Raw genomic sequence first — 21979 nt, forward strand, 5'->3', positions numbered from 1 at the left:
TACCCAAATAATAAAAGAGCATGCCGCATTTCCGGGACGAAGGACACCCGTTGAAGATAAAGCACAAAGGACTATTGACGCACATTCTGTGTCAGGATCGGTGGGAATGTTTCCATTTATTTATTCACTCAGCTGTCCACTGTAAAATACATCAAACAATAGCAGTTTAAATGACACTCTCCACCCTGCCTGCTTCCTCTCCCCGAGAACAGCTTATTCTAAGTCGTATGTCTGTCACGCTTATTCACTGTTGTATTTCTGCAAATTTGCCCACATCCCATTTTATAGCACACAACTCTTTCTTTGTAGCTATGTATTTTATATGGTATTTCTGTAGTGTGTACCTAGTCAAAAGGCAACAGCGTGCTGTACATGTGGAAAGACCAGCATAAAGTCCATAAGTGATAGGAGAGCACTGGTGGCCCACAACATTTTGAAAAGGTGCAGCATCCAGGCTGGGATTGCAGAGAGCCTGATGCATTCACATTCAAAAGTTCTCAAACAGATTGACACATCTGTGTGCCTGTCTAGCGCATAGTTACGTAGACTGCGACATGGCTGTTACAAATATCAATTCATAGCTGCCAAGGTTTCAGATTGCTATGTGTGACATTTTCAGAATTTCAGTGTCATTTGGACGACTATGAGTGACACTTTCTCGAGCGTAAAATAAAGCAATGAAAAGGAGGGGAAACATATAAATATCAGCAATTACATCCTTTGAGCAATAAGAAACTTTAACCCCTTCGATGCTCATGACGGAACGGTTCCGTCATGAGCAGCGGTTGAGCTGTGCTCATGACGGAACCGTTCCGTCATGAGCCCATTGGCCGCGCTGAAGGTGTTAAGATCATGATCTTAAAACTGCTGCAAAGCACTAGAAATGGAAGAGCTTGACATTAGGGTTTTTACTGGGATGAAAAAAGTGGGAGGGGGGGTTCTCTAAAATGAGCATGCATGACCTATGGAATTAAGTGTATGGCTTAACACAAACTACATTTCTTCACTGGCAGCACTTTGCTGGAAGAATTACGTTTAAAAAATGTTATTGTCAGCTTATATCAAACTTCACAACCGGGGCAGAAATGTGCATGGTGCAATCCCATGGTAAAAATATTCCCCCTTAACTATTAGGGCCTGAAACTCTTCCTATGAAAATGAGGAAATGAATGAACATGTCAAGTTCACGGGGCTTTAAAGACACTCCTATTTATCATTTAACTCAGCTTGGACGGTACAGACGCCACCAGAGCTGGTAAAGACAGTGCTCTAGCAGAATCCCTTTGACATACAAGAACAATTTACTGCAAAGACCGAAAAACGGGGGGAGGGCAATAACATGGAAAAAACAGACTTTAAAAAAAACGTATTTGTAAAACCTAACAGGGCTCCGTCAATTAGAGTACTAGCCAACAAAAAGTTACCAATCACAGGGGTCAAGTGGCATTTATCTCACTTGCTCGAGGTGTTCAGTACTCCACTTATCACCAACTTAGATTCTATCTTGACCAGCGAGTAACAATATCACCCCAAGAAAACCACGAGGGCTGCGGCAGAGGCGAGTGTGTGTCTGTTATGTTGGGGGAAGACACGCTGAGTGTTAAAGCAGTTCTGGCACCTAAAAAGCCGGGCTGATGAGAGGTGTTACCTCGAAACCGGTCCGGTCCTCGGATGCTTGATTCCGGTCTGGGAAAGATATGGCTGTTGTAGTTCGGACTGGACTGTTCCCATGGGGCACAGGGTCAGAGCTGATTTGCATAAAGCCATTATCTGACCCAGGGTGGTGTGGAGTGCAAAAAACGATGGATTTAGTGTTCTGGCACCTAAAAAATCTTTAATTTCTCAAACCACATTATAAATAGCAGATTGTCACACTTCTTTCTTCTAAATGCGCAAGTCTTTTCCGAAAACAGAGTGGTTCACAGACTGGGGTGCCGATATGCTCCAAAGGTAAAATGCAGCTTTTCAAGCATTATGTCTAAAAATGGAACCATGGTTCGGATTTCCTACTATGATAGCGCAAATACGACCGTAGGTGTTGCAGTGCTATCTATAAAACTGTTCAAGATAGTGGGCCAACGCTGCGCAGCAATATATTACCATAGGCCATAGAAATAAAGGCACGCACCGCCCAGGTCAAACTGCCTGGCGTCCAGAACTGTAAGGAGGAGGTGGGTCGGCTTGATAATTAAGCATTTAGGGCTGCTGACTTCAACTTTGTGCAGACTGACTGCATGCTGCAGAGGTGCTCTCTGTAACTTTAGGCTGGCTGAATGATGCGCTCCAAAAAGGTACATTAGGAAGCCAATAAACAGGTGTCACTTCACTTACTCTGTTTGTTATCAGCTGCTGCGAGCACCGTTGATGCAGATCTCCCTGGTGGAACAGGTTACAGCTAAGCTGCGGCTGCTGAGGTCAAGGATCGGGCCTTGATCCAGCTTGCCGCGTGATTTGATACCACCCGGACGAACTCACAACGGCCCGTCATCAGCTCAGCTTAGAGCTATATACCCACTCTATTGATGCTGAATGGCCTTCCTCAGTAACTTCGACTGAGACTACTGCTCTGGGCCGGGTCGCGTGGGTGGGAATCTCATCCAGACTGCTAGGATTTCATTCTTTACCACGGGCTGCGGTAACGTAAGTAAAGCTCGCCTCTTAGCCTGACAGGCAGGTCTGTCTCCTCTCCTACGGTGTGTCCCACTCTGGTTGGCAGCACTTGCGATAGTTAGGGAACCCGCCACACATTTGGTATTCAGCAAAATTAAAACTTTCGGCCTGGTATAATCAGTCGCGCGCAGGAAGACTCACTTCATCCGCATCGACTTTTCCAGTTGGATACTCTAGTCTCAGCAGCTTTACACAGTCCGTGCTGTGACTGCTTATACCGGCTCCAGCATCCGTCGAAGTCCGTGTGTTGCCGGCTCCCATTTGCGCTAGGCAATTATGTCAGTTTTAACATTTTGGCGCTGCGGTGCAAGCAGACCAGCCATTTGCTGCAGTTCCACGTCTCGTCTGCCTTCGCAGCCACGACCCCTGCTTGCGCCAAAGGTGGCAGCAGAACGTAGCATACGTACTGCCCGTCCCTGACGTCAGGCTGTGACTGGCGCCGCGCTGGGTGGGAATGCACTAGGGTTTTTAGATACATTGTAGCAGCCTCCCTGCTGTGACGGTGCTACTGAAAATGCGCGCCCCGGCCGGCAAGTGACATCTGCGGGAACAGGCGCACACGCAAGCTAGCAGCGTCTAGTGGCCAGTAGTGTACTTTTAGCTCTTTGTGTGACAGCAGAGAGAGTAGCATCAATGCGTGACAATGATTTTCAGTTCAGTGAAGCGAAGCACCACACTGAAATGCGTCAGTGTCACACTTGATGCGTGATACTTGACAGGACTGACAATGACCCCCTCGGTTACTGCTATTTCTCAATGTGGGAAAAACAAAGAAACAATTAAAATGGGTCTAAGAGTGACCCCAGCCTTATTTTCAGGCTGCTGTGATGGAATATTACCAACGTGAAAATGGTGTCAGAACTTGCATATTTACTCACTAATCCACCTATATATTCTTCTCTGTAAGTTAAGCTACTGTTCCAAACATCTTTCTGTAACCTACGTCAATCATGCCCTAACAATTCATGTTCTGTTGGCGATAAAAGCTTGCTCAACTCTGCCATGCTGGATCAGTTGTCAGGAGATGGAGGATTATACAAATTGCCTTCTGTGAGAGAAAGAAGCTTACTTTGCTGTTGCCACACTGTCCCTATTCTGTGAGGAATTAAAGTTTGCACTGCTGTTGCTCATTTGGTACCTACTTGTGTGATACTAACCTAGCTATACCTTTCCTTTGAATGAAGGATGTTTGCATTGTTTCTGCCCAAGGTGTAGCTGTCATATAAAAGGAGGGTTTCCACTGTTGTTGCCCCATCTTATAAAAACCAACGGATACATTTAATGACCTTGTATTACATGCCCAAACTAGTCAGAAACCGGTCTTGGACCCATGCAGGGCCAGACTGAGTACCCAAAGCGGCCCAGGCTATTTTATCAGACCATCCATGGTGCAGCACTGCCTGGCCAGGGATGCTGGAAACAATTGCTTGCTGCTTTTGTTCTTTTGTTACTGGGGGCCAATATTGCAGCACTGCTACAAAACAGGCCCCCAGTAGCAAAAGCAGCTCCCACCCTTCCAGCCTCCTGTGGAAATGCCCACTGCCTGGTACCGCTACTCCGGCCCGGACCCATGGCATCACTTGTTGCGGGCCTTGAACCAGAGACCCTGGTTTCAATCACAGGCTCCCAGAGTGTCCAAACGGTATGGCATAGGGCAATTGTCTCCCACATGCTTCCTTTTCAGTGATCATCATATATGAGCGCAACTAAAAATAATTGAGTTCAGGATACGTACTGTTCAAAAAATCTCTCTTGTGAATGGTTTAATAGATCATAATGTTGCTACATTTATGAAAACAGTAAAGGCCTTGTATAGTAGGCATAAGACGTCCATCTTGGCTCTTGGGCCACTAATAACATTTTCATCAGGGGAGACAGGGTAAAGAATGTGATACTGTCCCGGGATCTGAATCACTTAATGTCTAATCAGGAAACCTTGTTACAATCCCAGCTTCCAAGCTTGACCAAACAGCGTGACCCTAGGCAATTACTCTTCTCCACTGTGCCTCCTTTTCCATGGTCAGCACATTTGAGAACATCTTGAAGCAGTTCAGGGTGTACACTCTGCAACAACAACTCTCCTGTGTATGGTTTAATAGGCTATAATGTTGCCCCATCTATAAAAATAAAAGGCTTATAGAGGATGAAACAATATAACTGGCTTGCTTTGAGCCATTAATAAAATTGTCACAGCAGAACCTCTCTTATTGTATTACCCTCCATGGTGCCATTGTCATGGAATCTGCTATTAATCCTGTTTTTTTGTCTGTTTTACCCCTACTTGATGACAATTGTGTATTCATGTCCTTCCTTCCATCCTATTGTAAAGCCCTCCAATATCCCTCGGAATCTTGTTCGCGCTATATAAAACTTTATAAATAACTAAATAAAGGGTGTGGTTCACAAATTTTAATAAAGGGGACAAAAAGCAATAATGCAATATAGGGTGCTACAGTGAAAAAAACTAAAATGCAGTTTTTAATGTAAAAGTTCATACCTCAGCTATAAATAAAGTGGTAGTCACTGACATTTGAGGAAGAACGGGAGGTCCAGGTTGATCTGAGAGGTGTTGCCTTAAGCTTCCATAGCACAGCTTTTCCAGACAGGATGCAACACAGATATGGTTTCAGTGAATTATGGGACCCGTTGGTAACCACATGACTACCACTGCCCTATTGCTGATTGGAGCAAAGCAGGAGATGCTTTGTTGTTGGGCGTATAGGGCACGGTCTCTCGGTCTATGCACTCTCGCTGCCCATACTTAGTGAAAAAAATTCACATTGCAAATGCTTGTTTTAAAGCATGATGTGAATAAAGTATGAACCCTCACAAAATATGTGAGTAGAGTTTGGTTTTACACATGAAACAAGGTTTTTTTAATGGATTAGGCGACTTTGTAAAATTTTAAAATATAGCTGACAAATAGCTCCATGTCATATATAATACATTCAGCTAACAGCACTTTGCATGCTGGGGTTTTGATCCCATAATGAAACTCTTAAAAACAAAACTACAAGCCCCACAATGCAACAAGCTGTTTGAGGGAAAAAAAATAATTATGATATGTATGTCATAGTGCCAAAGCATAGAGTTGTGAAATGCAAAGTAAAATTCAGTTCCTAGCTTTTTGCCTTTTGTTCTTGTAGGCATTCATGTGTTAAATATAGCTCAGTGGGAGAGGGGGCAGCAATAACCTTAGAGATGCAATTGACAGCATCTGCTTCTAACAGGCTAACATTAGCATTCCTTGGAAAAACAGCAAATTAAATGGACCTATTTACTAGACCAATGCAATCATCTACAAGTTAGACGTGTCTAGAGACACGAAGAAAAGAAAAATATTGACCTTCCAGCCACTCTTCTCCAGCTAATCCTCAACACCGTACCTAACAAAAACGAATGAGTCCTTGTTTAACGCAACTTGTGCTCATGTAAAGCGCTCTAATACCTGATACCTTCGTGTCAAGTTTGCGCTATATAAAACTCTGGGGGAAAAAACACCTCTGTGATGCAGCCTGCCTCAGACAAGTACAGCACAGGCTGCAGGTGCTGCTGTGCGAGGGCTGCCAGTATAGAAGAGGTAGCTGGGTTGTGGACAATGGATTGTGATGCAGTGTTCTTTAAAGAGGTGCGTCTTCAACTCTTTCCGAAATTGGAACAGCATTTTCTTTCAAATCATATCTCTGTAACCTCACAATAACTAATCTCTTGTAGCTTTATATTTACCCCGCCATCCTTTGCCATGAACTCACATACCCCCTTTAGTGTCTTTGACCCTGTCTATTTTCAGCCACATCACCCCATGTAAGGTGACATACCTCCGGTTCTGCTCTGGGAGGAGACGCATGAGCTGGGCAGGCAAAGAACACAAGTGGTGCCCTAATAACTCGCCAGATTTGGTGGTTCCATTTTGGGCCATTTTACGCAAGTCTTTGAAGCTGAGCATCAAGCTTCTACTGAAGCCGTATGAAAACCGATTCTTTTATTGCATACTGCAATCAAACGATAGAAATAAATAAACATCATCATCATCTCTTCCTTCATTAGAGAGTGGGCTGTATGAAGGCATTGTTGCATGGTGTGCTTCATGAAAGATATTGCACTGGCTACGAGGAAGCACAGAACATGTGCTGCATCTTCATCCCTGTTGTTCATGACACGGGCTCCCACAAGCTGCATGCTGCAACATGATCACATAATCTGACGATGACAAACTCACCGTCGCTACAGGTAGAAGCTACTCTTAACACACATCACTATAGTTGCTAACACTCACACTCATCGCTACTCCCAACTCGTTACCTCTTGAGTACCACAACCTTTCAGTCTGACTGACACTAACAACCATTGGCCTTAGATGATGTCCTTGGATAAAAGAGTTCGATATTTACACAGGCGCTCTTGGCATTGCCTACCAAAAAGAAAAGTTGATTATGAACGCTACCTATTTTACTCAACTTTGGAGAAACCAAGTGAGACGATTGGCTCATGACTTGGTTGAAAGAACGAGTACAAAATTGTGACTTGGACAGCTATAACAATGAAGGAGCTCTCAGATCACAAATCATAGCTCGCTGTGGATCTACTGCCTTCAGGTGAAAATCCCGGAAACTTGAAGGTATTATTACTATTACCAGAATGTCCCGCATTTCAGAGGGCCTTATTTAGATCTTGGCGGATGGAATACGCCATCACAAATGTGCCGGATAGCCTGTACGCCATATTATGATCTCCATAGTATATTATGGGATCGTAATACAATGGACAGGATCTCCGTCACGTTTGTGATGAAGTATTCCCCTCCACCAAGATCTATATTAGGCACAGATTATCAAGCTGAGGTTATGAGCCAACAAAAAAAACAGAGGGAAAAGTACTGCAGCATAGAAAATGTGCCATGCTGGTGGAATAGTTGAACATTTTCAGACTAGCTGCAGAAGACATGGCAGATGTGTATATGAGACCAATGACTCAAAAACAACAAAACCTGCATCTTCATCACACAGCAAATCAAAACATGAGAGTCGTTCCCATCAACGGATCAGAGAAGTGGCTTTACGACCCTGATGTTTATTGCCATCTGAGTCAACATAAACAGGGTCTGAAAATTAACGCAAAGCCAAAGTCTTCTTCATACGAGGCAGGGACATGACTAAAAATAATGAAGAACTGTCAGAACTCAACGTGAGCATACATGTCAATGGAACCTCTATTCCGTTCCTGGTGGACATTGCATCTGCCAATACTCTATGCACTTCCATCTTCACCCCTCAAGTGCCTGGGTGTATTCTGCCTTCAAAGTCTGTTTGACTCACACTCCCTTTAAGTCGATGTCCATGTTGTGGAGGCTGTCAAACTGGTTTTCTATTAAGCTTCAAGGCAGAAGCCAAACTCTGTTTTTTAATTGTTCTATGTTGAATTATAGATAAAGTCTATTTCAACTCAACTGTTCAACTTAATTTCTCCTCATGGGAAGAGTCAGAATCGTTAAAATGCTGTTATTGACACAACTCATGTTTTTTTCAGGCACTTCCGGAGTAATGAAAAGTCTCTCCTTTAAATATATACACTGTCTCTTATCCGATTTGGCTTGGGCTGGCAAGTGAAAAAACTTTGCGGTGAGGGAAATCCCCCTGCCATTGCATATGGGGGGATGGGATTGCCATGTTCAGTGTCATACTACCTAGCAGCTCAAATGGTGTCTTCGTCTAGGTGGGTGGGGAAGCTGTAAGAAGGTGACACAGTAGAGAGTTTGAGAGGAGCACCGCTGCTGAATGTAATACTAGATGCCACGCTGGCTATGAAAGAAAAACCTCGGACCGCTCTCAGGGTGGTCAGTGGCTGCTAGCTTAGATACATGCAAACATTGGTGATGGGTACTCGATATGGTCCAGAAATAGTGTTGGGGAGCTTACCTAAATTCTCATTGCTCAATAAACATGTAGATCAGAGAGTTTGATTGGAGGCAGAGATCCACACGGTGGGGATTTATTAGCCGAGGGTATATATGCTATTTGATGTGTTTAGGGCCTAATTCCAGATTAGGGCTGGGCAATACATGGCACAAACTGCATGGTACAAGGCATCTAAAGCAACGTGGATGTGCTGCTGCTGTACCCACCTTGTTCAGAAACGTTATACATGATGCTACTCTTGACAGAGCTGCAAGCATTTCGCGATTTTGCGAACCATAAAATAATCGCAAAATCCATTAAGAAGCGCAAAGGCCGCAATTTATAATACAGCAGCCGCAAAAAACAAACATTCGGAAAGCCAATAGATTTCGCCTTTTAGATCTATTGGCTTTCCACTGTCTTTTGGCAATGCTGTACAGCATCAGTAAGTTGCTGTGCAGCATGGGCAAAATTAATATTTAAAAAAAAAGCATGTTCGCTGGTATGATGATGGAAGGATAGTGCTTCCAGCAATCCAGAAATATTACTGGACGACCCAACTCACCATGGTAAACCACTGTGTTCATTTGACCTCCGACAAGCCTGCATACCGAATGGACTGCCGTAACATGCATCTTGGGGGTTATCGGAGGGCGATATGTGGAGGGGGTAGGTCCGGGTCCCTCCCCAGCCCGACTTCAGTCAAATTACAGGTCTGGCAGGAAGCGTCGGTTGCACTGGGTTGGCGGGACAGAATCACCGGAGCAACCCCATTGTGGCATTCTGCGAAACTGGGACTCTTAGCAAAACAACAGGGCTTTGACTAATGGGACTCAATTGGTATTTTATGGGTGGGAGACCTGTGGGTGGAGGGAGAAGTGATTCCCTTTGCCGACCTGCAAAGAGACTACCAACTGGCACACTCTGAAGCCTTCAGATATCTCCAAATCTGTTAAGCGCTGAAAGGTGCATTGCAGAAAGGGGAAGAATTTCCAGAGTCTTCCCCTCTGGAGGATAGACTACTCAATGATTACATGGGAAACAAGCATTGGCATAGCCAATAGGTCTCGCCTTTGGGACCATATAAGTGTTTAGCTAGAGCTATTGGCTTGGTCAATTTATATAAACTATGTTGTACAGCAGGGTGGCTGTTTTGCAGCATGTTGAAAAGTTATAACCAAAAAGTATTATAAGTATTTGTGTTACCTTATACATAACCAATAAGACATTATGTACAACTGAATCATCAGACTGTGAGCATGGGGGACAACAGAGAAGCAATAGGGAGTGAGATTGGGAGAGGAAAAGCAGCAGGTGAGGGAGAGCAATGCGGGGCAGTAAGAAGAACAAAGAAGAGAATGTAACATGGAGTAGAGCAGGGGTACTCATAGTACGGCCCACGGGCCGCTGGCGGCCCAGCAAGCCTTCCCTGGTGGCCCGCGGACCATGCAGATATCTTACCCGAGTTTTTTTTTTTTTAAAGTGTGTCTGCAACCAGAGTGCCACTCGGCAACTCTGCTGCTCTGTGGGGGCCGGGCGATTCCCGCCATAGTGCGAGTGGGGCTGCAGGGGCGCTGAAAGGTGATCAAGGCCTCATTAACATGCCAATGGTCTATTAAAGATCTGTCAGGAGCTCAGGTGCGTGTGTGTGTGTGGGCCTGCGCCTGGAAGCTGTCACAGCCTGGGCACACACAGCGAGGGTGAGGAGACAGAGGGAGAGAGGGGGAGGGAGGGAGGGAGGGCAGGAGAGAAAGGGAGGCAGACAGAGGGAGGGAGAGCGAGTGGGTGGGAAAGGGAGGGAGAAGGACTTATTCTCTTGTAGGATTCATTGACTCTGAATAATGTGCGTTTTATGTAAAGCGCTCTGTGACCCTACATTAGAATGGGCATCGCAATAATAACAATTCATTGCGAGAGGGTGGCTATAAAGAAATGAGGGGAAGCACTGAAAGGAAATAGTGAAGGCATCCTTAGAGAAGGCGGGAAGGGGGGCAACAAAGGCTCTCGCACTGGGAGGCTACTAACGCTAAAGCCGACCCTGCCCAATACTATTTCAGCATTTTCAGTAATGTGGTGCCACTGTCCCACCTGGGACAGAGTAAGGCCCGTGACCAATGTTTGACCTCTGTGTCCCTGGGGGAATCTGCGGTGTGATGGATGGCTGTCTATGGGGACAGCTCGCCCTTTGCGTGGTGGGAGGGGGAGGGGGCGGATTTTAATGGGCTCGCTCATTTTGTCCAACATTAGTATAACATTAAAAGTGCGTTGATAATATTGGAGAGACTGGAATCCCTTTATTAAAGCGTGTCTCTGATTTCCATACGGTAGGCGACTTGTGACATCTCTAGTCGCCTGTGAAAAAGAACTGACATAGCTGATCAACTGTAATGCCTTATTACAGCTGAGCTCTGACATCATAACGCCTGCTGCCAGAGCCAGCGGCAAAGGTGAAAGGGAGGACATGGAGCATCATTAAAGCTGCAATTTAAACATGCAAAAACGAAACCTCGCATTTTCTGAATGAACGATGATCTGTAGAACGGAGACATTTATGGCAAGATATATATATTTTTTGCATGCATGCATTAGGAAATTATAGAAAAATATATCATCTCTGTTTCTGTCCATGCATATTGCTTCTGCATTCTGCACTACAACATTTAAAAAAAATCTGACATGTATTAAACTGATTCCAATATCTTTTTGCAAAAAAGTCTAACTGCCCTTTGGTGTGTTTAGTTTTGTGGTACAGGTCCGACTTTTATTCATCAGGTCAGCAAACATACTATCGATTTCATATGAAAGTGCAACAACCCAAGGACTTTAAGCAGTGTGTGGAAAGGGTGATGGAGTCACCATGTATTATAAGAAATAAAGTACCCTGTGATTTGCATTAAAAGGATATTGCAAGACACCTCAGAGTACCAAGACCATATAAAGGGAGGGAGAGGGAGGATGGGAAAGGGAGGCAGACGGAGGGAGGGAGACAAAGGGAGGGATGAGAAGGAGGGAGGGAAAGGCACGGATAGGGAGGGAGAGCAAGGGTGAGAGGGAAAGGGAGGGAGACCGAGGGAGAGAAAGGCACGGAGACAGAGGGAGGGGGGAGGGGGGAGAGGGAGAGGGAGGGAGGGAGTCGGAGGTAAAGGGAGGGAGGCAGAGAGAGGGAGGCAAAGAGAGGGAGGCCTCAGAGAGAGGGAGACCTCAGAGAGAGGGAGAGGGAAGGAGAGAGCGGGTGACATAGGGAATGAGGGAGAGGGAAGGAGAGAGAGGCAGACAGAGTGAGGGAGAGAGAAATAGAGTGAGGGAGAGAGAAAAAGAGTGAGGGAGAGGGAAACAGAGTGAGGGAGAGGGAAACAGAGTGAGGGAGAGGGAAACAGAGTGAGGGAGAGGGAAACAGAGTGAGGGAGACAGAGAGAGAGAGAGTGAGACAGTCAGAGTAAGTGAGACAGAGGAAGAGAGGGAGAGAGACAGTCAGAGTGAGTGAGACAGAGGGAGAGATGGAGAGAGGGAGTGAGAGGAAGTGAGAGGGAGTAAGAGAGTCAGAGTGAGTGAGACAGAGGAAGACAGAGAGAGAGAGAGGGGGAGGGAGAGGGAGAAAGAGAGGGAGGGAGACAGAGAGAGAGCTGTGTGTATGCCTGGTCTGGTGGCTCAGTGGATGAAGGCGTCCGCTGCAGGGACCTGTGATCAACCTCATGGTTGCAGTATTTTTTGTTGCTCTAGCCCCGCCCCCTTCCCCACTGACCCCGCGCCCACCGGTGCGGCCCTCGGACACAAACCACACTGTAAATTTGGCCCCCGAGAGAAAGTTTGTGAGTACCCATGGAGTTTGGTGGAGGAGAAGCACAGTAGATACCTTACAATGTATGTATGTAATGTATGTATACTTGATAAGCTCACTGTTACCTCGTTACGTGGCGTCCTGGCGCTGTATACCGCTGGGGAACCCTTCCTGGCTTTCCCTGTGAGAGGGCACCCCCAAGGTGAAGCCAGGCATCCCCGGCGCTGCTAGGGCCGTTGTGGAGATTAAGCAAGCTATTGCCCAGAGTTGCAGAGTGGGACCCATGGTTAGCGTAGGCACCTAGGCGAGAATTATCGAGTCCGCGGACATTGACCCAAGACCCTGCCGCGATGGGAATTGAACCCTGGTCCCGGGCCGACCTCTGCTTCAGGGTCTGCCGCTTCTAACCAGTGAGCCACACTTCTCACAAGAGACACAAGAGACACAGCAAAATAGAGCTCTGGGAGCAGGTGCATGGGGGGCAGGAAGCACACGAGGGAGAGAGCTGAAAAACACATGCATGCTTGAGCAAAAGTAAAAAATAAATTCCTAAAATGGAGCAGTGGATAGATGGAAGCAAGCCAATCAGAGAGTGGTAAAGCAGTTATGCTCCAGCAGATTGACAACACAAGATGAAGAAGCTGGACAAGGAATGCCATTGAATAAGAGGCAAGCACATGAGAGTGAGAATAAGACTGTGGGGGCTATTAGCCCCGTTTAAGCTTTGAGTTTTTGGTTATATGACAACAGGTCTTATACAAACTGGCTCAACCTAAAATTGTGTAGTTTTCCCATTTCTACACATTTGAGCAGATTTTAAGTTTTGTGATACAAACACTTTTTTAGATAAATCGTACCTTGGATAGAAGAACACGGATGGGAGAGAGCAACACAAAGCTGTGAGCAGGGATGGGGGAGAAGCGCACAAGGGAGATAGCTGAAAAAAACACATGCACCTGTGGAGTGCTTAAGCAATTAATAGATTTTGCCTTTCAATGGTGTTACCTGAACTTTTGACTTTGCCAACTGCTTTTGCTGTTGCTGATCCACATCAGCATTCATATCCTGAAACCCGTTTGCGCTGCAAAATCCCATCGTATATCTGCCCCCAAGAGGGCAACTTTTACATTCAGCTTTACATATACCTTTCTTCTACCTCGGACAATGCTGCCTTTCATTTGTTATGTTACAGTTTTAAATGATATTTGGAACTGCATTTCTACCACAACCTAAATTGTATTCCCCTTGAACAACGCTGCCTTTCATTTGTTAGACGAGGCAACTTTAAACAATATTTGTGACTGCACCTTGCTCACAACCTAAGTTTTATTTTCAATTTTACTGTTCCAAAAAAATAGCTTCAAGGACACACTTTGGCTGTGTTTATAAACAACAAATAGCATTCATTCTTAGCTCTTTCTTCTTAACTCAATCACATATGTTATCACACATGGGGAACTGCTTTCCCGTTATACACACACTCTGTCGCATTCTGTTTCTGTTGAGATAAGAAAATGTGCTTCCTACTTCAATTCACTTGCAATGTTACGGAAAAAATGTCATTGATCTTTTTTACATGCGCACGTTAATTAATTTGCACCATTTCCATTAATTTAAATTACATTATTTAATAAATTATAATTAAACAGTCTTTTTCACTAAACGATGAGTATTTTACTATCACATTATCCACATTACTTATTACCTACCACTACCCATCCTATTTTGTCAATAGAGCACCACCAACTCCCATTAATAAGTGCAATGTTCACTATATCATAATACTTTTTTAAGACAGCCTTTGTTCATGTTGCTACTGCCCTTCCATTTCACATTTTAATTCAAAGCTCATACCATTCCTCATGCATTAACAAATAACAAAACAATAATGGCTGTTTCACAGTAGGGGCGGGTGGAGTTCCGCTACGCTGAATTCTGCGGAGTGCCCCCAAAACTCTGCTCTACTTCGTGGAGTTCCACTCACAGGCAGAGAGGCACTACTGGCTTTAAAAATCCAGTCTCGGTGGGATGAAGAAAGCACTATCTACCTAGAATGGCCTGCGAAAATATATAGAAGCCTTCAGGTGATGCAACATGCTGCCTTCGGGCTACTGCCGGGGCCATGCGCAGGGACTATCACTCCCATCTTAAAGGTGCTTCACTGGGTACCGGGCAAGAAAGAGTGCCGGTCGAAGCCCTTGAAGCCGTTTCTGGCCTTAAAGTTTGATATTCACTTACCCGTCCACAGTGTACCTTGGCTCCACCAACCTGTTTTAACAAAAACAGCTTGATTTGGTGACAGAACTTTCTCAGTGGCTGCAGCCGACGAATGGACTAATACATGGTTCCATTTTAGCTACGTTAAGAACAATTTAGAAAATTCTCCCTTTAACCCCTTTGCTTCTTCTGTCGGCCAACGGCCGTCGCGAGCACTACCTCAGTAGTGCTGCGCACGTCTGGTGGCTGACGCGTCCCCGCCCACTGGAATGCCCAGCACCACAGCAGAATGTCCGCCGCGGTTAAGGCGGTAATCAGTAAATGAAGTTTCTCAATTTTTTAGCCTTCCGGGTTGAGTTATATTATTTTCTACAGTGTCATGAAGCGTCAGAATGCATGCGCTCAACAAATACTAATCACATAACATGACGTGACGTTACAGAATGTGCCCTCGCATGACAGAACAGAATCCTGTAGGTGTTGCTTTGAGTTAGGGAAGCATGAGGGAAGCTCAATCCGATGTGTATGTGGGGCGTTTAGAAGAGAGCCTTGGGGACTTTCAGAGCTTGAGGATGGCAGCCGATCCAGCAGGCTCTTATGGCCGAGATACCCGCCACCCCCTCTCAACACAATCCCCAAGAATTGGGAAACCGGAAACAGTTCTTGAACTTTTGGAAGGCGGGAAGGGAATCACCCTTCCCGGCCGTATTTATTAAAATATGAAACAAAAGAAAACATTAAAATAACAGTTTCATATAATGTACAATTTCATTTCCACATTACGATGTTGGCTAACCTTAACAGATCTCTAATACAAAGGTTCTCCTAGCCGAACTAACATCCTACAAAACATTTGACTTGAAATTGTACATCCTAACGTTAAGGGCCAACGGCAAGGTCGTAACCGGTGTCAGATCCCTAAACCAGAAATACCCCCCTCACTTGTGAGAGGGGCGACCGCACAGAGGCGTACCTCAAGTGCATTTACCAATTTCCCTTTGTACTTGACGGGGGCCCAAATAAACTCGACGCCATTTAACGGTCGTTCGAGGACTCGTGTGAGGTGTCTAAAAGGTAGCGTAAACCCCCTCCCGCACCCCACACAACTTACCCATCTGCCGTCGCAGATGTCCTGGCCCCGGGAAATTCCCCAGGAGGGGCCGTAGCCCCTCCTATCCAGGAAGGGGCCTTGACCACCTTTCCTTTCCTTCCGGCGGCCTCTCCTTAGACAGGACCGCCTCCCCGTTGAGGGGCCAATTGGCCACCTCCCCCGCGCGCTCCCATCCGTAATGGGTGACGCCCCCTCATAGGGATCTTCCAATTACTGCTCACCGATCATGACCTTACCGCCCGACCAAAATAAATACGACAGTTCTACCTAAGTTACTAAGATCTATAGAGCAAAACAACATTTATTATCAAGCGTAAATACTGATCAATCCTTGTTCAAAATTACTTTATTAGCAAAACATACTGAAAATAATCAATCTTTATTGCATCGTTAAGAACTTTCACGACAATCATCACAACCTGTAAGAAAGCAGAGAAAACCAAAGATACCATATCAACTGTATTTACAACGAATCGCTGTCCTCAGGGGCTGGTGGGTGGGTCAAAATTGCTCTTCGTTCCGTCTCGAGCTCACGTGCAGCGGGGAGGTGCAGCTTCAGAGCACAGGAACAAGAGGATGCTTTGTTGGCTTCCGCTCCTTTTATCCGTCTTCAGGGTGGGCGTGAACCCGCCCCCGCCTGCCTCCAAGGGCGTGGCCGGCCGTGTTGGTGTCTAGGCCAGCCCACTCGAGGGCGGGAAAAAGGCGCGCCCCGGCTACGCCGCTTCGGGCATACCAGCCGAGACTCGTCTCCCGCCCAAGATGGCTTCCCGGGGGGATCGTGGTACTCGACCATACGTTCGGGGGGACCGATTGGTCGCCCCTTTCCATATGGCCGAGATACCCGCCACCCCCTCTCAACACAATCCCCAAGAATTGGGAAACCGGAAACAGTTCTTGAACTTTTGGAAGGCGGGAAGGGAGTCACCCTTCCCGGCCGTATTTATTAAAATATGAAACAAAAGAAAACATTAAAATAACAGTTTCATATAATGTACAATTTCATTTCCACATTACGATGTTGGCTAACCTTAACAGATCTCTAATACAAAGGTTCTCCTAGCCGAACTAACATCCTACAAAACATTTGACTTGAAATTGTACATCCTAACGTTAAGGGCCAACGGCAAGGTCGTAACCGGTGTCAGATCCCTAAACCAGAAATACCCCCCTCACTTGTGAGAGGGGCGACCGCACAGAGGCGTACCTCAAGTGCATTTACCAATTTCCCTTTGTACTTGACGGGGGCCCAAATAAACTCGACGCCATTTAACGGTCGTTCGAGGACTCGTGTGAGGTGTCTAAAAGGTAGTGTAAACCCCCTCCCGCACCCCACACAACTTACCCATCTGCCGTCGCAGATGTCCTGGCCCCGGGAAATTCCCCAGGAGGGGCCGTAGCCCCTCCTATCCAGGAAGGGGCCTTGACCACCTTTCCTTTCCTTCCGGCAGCCTCTCCTTAGACAGGACCGCCTCCCCGTTGAGGGGCCAATTGGCCACCTCCCCCGCGCGCTCCCATCCGTAATGGGTGACGCCCCCTCATAGGGATCTTCCAATTACTGCTCACCGATCATGACCTTACCGCCACAGGCCGGATAGTTGACCGGATATCCGGACCCCCCACAAAACACTCCTACCTAAAGGTCATGCTGTAAACTCCTTAACCATGCTATGAAGTCTCCTATCAGTAATTCGTTCCCCACCCGGGACAAATGAACACCGTCCCCCAAATACATACTGTCCCCTTTAATACAACCATGCGAGACAGAATGCAGTGTACTTGAACGAAACAATCTACTCATTTTATTATTAATTTTCCTTACTGAATGATTCAACGCAGAAACAGAAATAGCCCCCCGCCACACTTTCCGTGGGATCATATGGGACCATGCAATTGTGCACCCTGGAACTCTTCTCGCCAACCAACTTACCGTGGAAAGCATCGCCTCAAGAAGAAGTCGTCTACCAGTGGTCACCAAATCATTGCCCCCAAGATGTACTATGACTACAGACGGCGGTGACCTTGTCCGCCCTAACAAACCCTCGAAAAATGATCGAAACTGGTCAATACAGAGCCCGCCGTTTCCGTAGAAGGACACACTGTACCCGTATTCCCCAGCCACGTGAATCATGTCACCTGCTTTGAATACGTCCGCGGCACGCCTCACGTATGAGTGGCCCACAACCCACACCTCCTTTTTCACAGCCGGCAATGTCTGACCGCTGGCCCCCCGGTGTCGGGTCGACTGGACAGTCCGCCCCGCCTCGTAGGCTTGCGCAACTGAAAACCAAACAAAAACAAGAAGCGTGAGTACATCGTTACAGCTTCACAACATGTGCAACCGTACATACCTCTTATAACAGTTCGAGGACCAACGCCCCACACGTTTTATTTGTTCAACATTCAGACCCCTGGCTGTAGCTTCCGTAGCAGCCCCTATCCGAAAGGAATGGGTCCCAAAGTCGCCGGGGTTCAAGCCCGCGGCAGAAATCGACATCGCAAGCACCCGCTGAAACTGAAACCTCGTCAGTGGGGTGGCGTCAGCGTGTCTTAACAAGGTCCCCCCCCATGCTGCCACCCTCTGCGCTAAATATGCTTCTACGCACCCAACAGGGCACATGGCAGACCCGGGGATCCTCTGGATGATTACGCAGTCCCCGATTGCATCCTGATCGGATTTGGACTTTACAAACGAGACCGTCATCGTCTCCTCTCTGACCTGAATGTGTTCCCGGCACAGTCCCCCCATCGTATCCTGCTTGTTCTTTGCCACTAATTCGCTTACCCGCATAGCCCCATGGAATGCTAATGCAAATGCGGCTCGGAACAACACTGCTTCGTACTGGGATGAACATGTTACCGGTAGCACGGATAATAACAGGGCCAACCTATCCAAACCTATCGGGTGCCTATCGTCTACTCTGCAACCCTCAAGGCGTTGCCACCCCCGTAGCGCTTTCTGCACAATGAAAGACGCTGTCGGGTCCTGGATCCCATGAGCCCTTGCCATGAAGGAAATGGCGGCCCGATGCCTCTGGGCCGTAGCTACTGACTTGCCTGCGTGACGTAAAGAGAGCAGGAATCTTACTACAGACTCTTCCAGACCCCAAAGCTCCCTCCCGGAAGTACCCAAAAAGGCCCAATAGGAACGGAACGCCCCTTCATATGCCTTCCTTGTCCTGGGTGCTAAACTCTCTCCCACGAGGTCTTGTAGTTCGGGGCACCGAGAGACCAGAGAGCTTCGGGAAAGGGTGCCGCCACCGGGTCCGCTGTGGGCAGAAAACCCCAGAAGGCCTGCATACGGAAACGAGAGAGCGCATCAGCCGCTTGGTTCATCACCCCCGGCACGTGCCGCGCCCTAAACAGTACATTTAGTTGCATGCACAACAACACAATTTCCTTGAGTAATCGGAGAACCAATTTGCAACGTGCTGCCTGACTATTGATACACTCAACCACGGTCATGTTATCAGACCAGAAAACCACAGAGTGACCCCTAAACCCTTCTGGCCATGTTCTCAAGGCCACCAGAATAGGGAATAGTTCGAGAAAAGCAATGTTACTCGTCAACCCGCACTCATGCCACCATGACGGCCATTTTTGAGCCGACCATTGTGTACCCAATATGGCGCCAAAACCCACACTCCCCGCCGAGTCTGTCCATAGTCCCAACTCCTCGGAAGACACTGCTGGTTTATTCCAGACAATTCGACCATTGAAATCCGCCAGGAATGCAATCCAAATGCGCATGTCCTGGCGAATCTCTGCCGAGAGTCTCGTACGATGATGTCCTTCCTTCAAGCCGACCATGGACTGTGCAATCGAGCGGGAAAAGGGGCGCGCCATCGGCATTACTCTTAGGGCAAAATTCAACTGACCCACCACCTGTTGCAATTGATGCAAGTTCACTTTCGTTGCACGAATACATGTCTCAAGGGATAACCTGAATTTTAACACCTTTTCTTTAGGTAAACGAAAACAACCTTCCACTGAGTCGAGCTCGATTCCCAGAAACTCGATCAAGGTCGAGGGACCGACAGTCTTACCTGGCGCCAATGGCACACCAAATTGATTCATTAGGACACAAAATTCATGTAAGGCCTGTCCACACTCAGAATCCCCGGCTGCCCCCAGAAACAGAAAGTCATCGAGATAGTGCATAACATGTTGAAAACCTGTCCTCCTCGTGAATACCCACTGCAGAAAACAACTGAATTTCTCGAAATAGGCACATGAAATCGAGCATCCCATTGGCATACATTTATCCATGTAATAGCGACCCTGAAACTGGAAACCAAGGAGACGCTGATCGTCTGGGTGTACCGGGAGCAACCGGAACGCTGACTCGATGTCCGATTTGGCCATCAGCGTCCCGGGCCCCAGGCGATTCAACATGGCGACGGCCTCATCGAAAGATGCGTACCGCACCGAACATACTTCCGGATCTATCGCATCATTTACGGAAAGACCATGTGGGGCTGACAAATTGTGTATCAGCCGAAACTCCCCCGGGTCCTTCTTGGGAACCACCCCTAGAGGAGAACACACAAAATTGGCAACTGGCGGAAAATCGAATGGACCGGCGACACGACCACGAGTCGCCTCTTTCCTAATCTTTACCTGAACCACCGCCGTGTGCTGTAAGACCGACATTTGATTCTTACAGTCCGGTACCCCCTGAAAATCCCCCACTGGGATGCGGAAACCATATGAGAATCCGTTCCGCAACACCCCAGCGGAAGCATAATCTGGGTATTCGCTGAGCCAAGGAATCATTGCCATGGTATCAATCGGGGTCGGTAAAGGCGCCCCTCGGACTATATTAGACCTGTTTGGCGCCTCCCTTACCACCGTTATCACCCGTTTTGGCTCTGCACATGGACTCAGGATGGGATGGCTGCCCGCATCCCCCACACTCATGTCTGAATTTGCATGACCCCTGGGGCCTGGTACATTTGCCCCTGTTAAAATTCCAACATATCCCCCTTTTACCTGTGTTGCCACTCGGCTTTGTGTGGGACTCGTTACCTGTACCTGTCCGAAAGGGCGTCCCAGAGTTTTGGCGGGAGGATTCCCCCCCGTTACTCCCTACTAATGGCACCTTCAACATCCCTGTACTCTCCATTTTTTGCCAAGACACAGAGTCGTAACAGTCCCAGGACAACAACGGGTTGTGTTCCTTAGCTTTTCTAAACAGATTATCATAGCAGAACCACTGACTGCCCCCATATGCCACAGAATACTCCATAATACGTGACTGATAGATGGGTAACTCGGTCAACAACTCAGGTCTGCGTTCCCCCATGATGGAAGTAAAAATTCCCCACGCTCTGCCCCAAGTACCAATGGTCTCATCAACCTTAAAGGCGGCCATTTTAGCGCGCCAAACACTCGGATGCATGAGCTCCTTTTGACTCTTTACATGCTCGATCTCGTAATGGTCGGTAAGCAATGAAAACATGTTTACATATTTGTCCGCCCAAATCAACTCCTTGACTTCTAGTGGGACGTGCTGGGCAATCTTCTCCTTTCGAGAAGGTGCAGAGTCCCCCCCCGCAATCGGCAATGGCCGCTTACCTGAAGTAGACCCCACGCTTGTCGCCGAACTTGGGCCTGCTGTACTTCCAACCGCTGGGACCTGCGGGGGAACAGGAGATGGAGCTTTCGCAGCCTCCCTCGATTCCCGCAGTTGTCTCATCACTGCCCGGGCGTCGTCAGCCGTGGCGCCCTCGCTATCGTTTCCCAACCACGCTGCCAATTGCGCCGCTAACTCGGGGGGCATATCCTCCCTGTTCGCAGGGGTGACCACCACAGGGATTGGGTTCCCCTCCTTTGGCGCCGGGGTTGGCTCTTCTCGTGGCGCTTCGGGAACCCGGGTCTCCCCCCCAAGTGCTCCCCTTCTGGGCCTCTTGCTCTTTCCACCGGGAATTGTTCCCGGTAAAGGCCGTTTCGGTCCTCCCTCCCAGTCCTTGGCCTCAACCTTTCTCTTCAGATCGTTATCTCCTTCATGAGCATACGGAGCATCTCATCGGTACCGACCCGCTTTCCGACCTTCTTGGGCATTCTTAGACGGGATATCTGTAAGACAAAAAGAGGGATTACAACGCTCAAAATTGCTCTTCGTTCCGTCTCGAGCTCACGTGCAGCGGGGAGGTGCAGCTTCAGAGCACAGGAACAAGAGGATGCTTTGTTGGCTTCCGCTCCTTTTATCCGTCTTCAGGGTGGGCGTGAACCCGCCCCCGCCTGCCTCCAAGGGCGTGGCCGGCCGTGTTGGTGTCTAGGCCAGCCCACTCGAGGGCGGGAAAAAGGCGC

The sequence above is a fragment of the Lissotriton vulgaris genome, chromosome 11 (assembly GCF_964263255.1).
Source record: "Lissotriton vulgaris chromosome 11, aLisVul1.2, whole genome shotgun sequence".
Classification (NCBI taxonomy): Eukaryota; Metazoa; Chordata; class Amphibia; order Caudata; family Salamandridae; genus Lissotriton; species Lissotriton vulgaris.